Raw genomic sequence first — 2,826 nt, 5'->3', positions numbered from 1 at the left:
GTGGATGTGGAGAAAAGGGAACACTTCTACATTGCTGGTGGGAATGCAAATTAATACGTTCCTTTTGGAAAGACATCTGAAGAACACTTAGAGAACTAAAAATAGACCTGCCATTCATTCCTACAATTCCATTATTAGGTATATACCCAGAAGATAAAAAAATCACATTACAGTAAAGATGTTTGTATCAGAATGTTTATTGCAGCCCAATTCATAATTGCCAGATCATGGAAGAAGTTCAAGTGCCCATCAATTCACGAATGGATCAATAAACTGTGGTATATGTACAGCATGGAATACTACACAGTCCTAAAGAAAAACGGAGACTTTACCTCCTTCATGTTTACATGGATGGAACTGGAAAATGTTCTTCCTAGCAAAGTATCACAGGAATGGAAGAAAAAGTATCCAATGTTTACAGCCCTTTTATGAAACTAATTTATAGCCCTCAAATGAAAGATACAACTTAATTCTAGCCCAAGAATATGAGGAGGGGGTGGGGAAGGGGAGAAGGGCGGCTGGGTGGTGGGAGGGTGACTGGAAAGATCACCTATATATCTGTCTAACACGGGTCCAAGTGAACCTTTCTAGAACTAGAATATAAATGTTTTGACACAATGACTAAGCAAATGACATGAAATCTATGTTAACCAGCTTGATGAAAGTGTTTCAAATTGTATATGAAAACACTACACTGAAAAAAAAAAGGAAAGAAAACACTACACTGTACCCCATGTTTGCATTAATGTATACAGCTATCATTTAATAAAAAGAAAAAAGAAAAAAAAAGAATCTCATTCTATTCTTCTCATCATTTTCATGCTATTCTCTAAGAAGTGAGAAGACATTGGAGCAACTGATTATAACTTCCATCAGTAGATCATGTTCAGCAAGTGCCCTGAGTCCTAGGTGATACTATTAGCCTGAACTTACAATTTTGGTAAAGTGAAGAAAGCATCAAAACATATTAAGAAATGAAACATATTTATTTGTGAGGGGGATACAGATAGCTCTTGAAAACTCCTTGTAAGAGTATGAATTAGTAGAATTTTATGGAGATGATTTGTCCTTAAAATACATATAGTCTTTGTCCCCATAGTTTTGTTTCCAAGATTTAGGCTGAGGCAGTGGTCACAAATGCCCATGAACATGAATGAGCAAGGATATAATCCTATGCAAGAGAAAGGTATAGTCCTTTCAATGTGTCCACAATCCAGAAGGACAATCATGCCGCCATATCAAGTCGTGTCTTAGAAAAATATTTCATGTCATGAGAAATACAATGTGAAAAGAAAAGAAGAGACTGCAGGACAGCACGACCCCAGGCTTGCTAGGCACAGAAGACAGTACCGTGTAGGGGCCAGCTAGGCAGGTCTCAGAGCCCTCTGATTGTGTTCAAACCTCAACTCTGACCGAAACCAGCCACACGACCTTGCAAAAATTCCTATCTGGACATCCATTTCCTATTCTGTAAATCTTGAATAAGAATAGTCCATTTCAGTAGAGGTGAGAGTTGGAATGCTAATGAGTACAGGATTTCTTCCCCGAGTATGGAAAATGTTCTGAACTTAAATCATGATGGTAGTTGTATAATTCCATGAACATAGTAAAGACCACTGATCTGTACACCTTACATGGGAGAATTTATGATATGTGAAATGCATTGCAATAAAGCTGTAAAATTACAGAAACTGAAAAAACAAGACCACAGGAAAAAATCTTCTCTTTCTTCTCCAGCAATAGGAAAGAGTAAATGAATTAATCATATGAAACCTTTAGAATGGGGCCAGTCACACAGTTCATGAGCTATCACTTTCAAAATATATATCAAAGTCCAAAAGGTTAACAATTACTTGAAAGATATCACAAGCATTATCTACAGAAAGCAATGCAATGGGCAATTTTTCCTCTCTTCTTATGTTTCTCTTAGTTGTTTTCTTCTTTTATGTTTTTCAGTGATTACTTTTAAGGATCAGGGGAAAGTTAAGCATTATTTTATGAAAGAAAGTGAAAGACCTAGGGCAGAGAGAAGACCTTATGTTTTCTGGGGTTACCTGGGTTCCTACTGCAGTCAATTGTTTCCTGGAGGAAAAAAAAAAAAAAAAATATCTCAGAGCGTAAGGACAGTGCCACCTACTGGCAAAGATAAATATTACACGTTCAAGGTGGGACAACTAAATTGGCCAACTTGTCCTAGGAAAAGTGCTACATAGCTCATTGCTGAATATCACAACAGTTACCTTCGAAGTACTCTCCTTGGGGAGCTGTGCAGAGACACCAGAGCCTAGTCTGCCCTTCAAATCAATTTTGGAACTCATTTTCTGGAATGGCCATCAGAGCTGTTGTTGTTTGAGGTCTAACAATTAAGTTCTTGAACATCCTAGAAAAAGTGCTTTGAAGGGCTGGACAGGTGCTGGTGCTACTGCATAGCTTCCCAACAGGGGTAGTTCAAAGGTGACTGCAGTGATATTCAGCAATGAGGTATGTAGCAGTTTTTCTAGGATGAGTTTGAGAACTTAAGAGTCTAAATTCATACACACACACACACACACACTGCTTGTCTCATACCTACCCATTGGTTCCATCTCCTTGAACGGCTCTTTACGACTTAAAACCACTCTCATATAAACTCCCCAGGTTAGTTAGTCTGGCCAAAGTTTATCTATTTTATTTAGTTTTTTAAAAAACCAACTCTTTCTTTCATTAATTTTCTGAATGATTCTTTTGTTTTCAATTTCATTGGTCTCTGAATTAATTTTGGATATTACTTTTCTTCTGCTGGGTTTAGGCTTGTGAGTTTGTTGATGTGCTCTCCTTCTCTTTTTT

The sequence above is a fragment of the Otolemur garnettii genome, unplaced genomic scaffold (genome assembly GCF_000181295.1).
Source record: "Otolemur garnettii isolate 467f Iridium unplaced genomic scaffold, OtoGar3 scaffold00140, whole genome shotgun sequence".
NCBI classification, from domain to species: domain Eukaryota; kingdom Metazoa; phylum Chordata; class Mammalia; order Primates; family Galagidae; genus Otolemur; species Otolemur garnettii.
Note: the sequence above shows the minus strand (reverse complement) of the source record.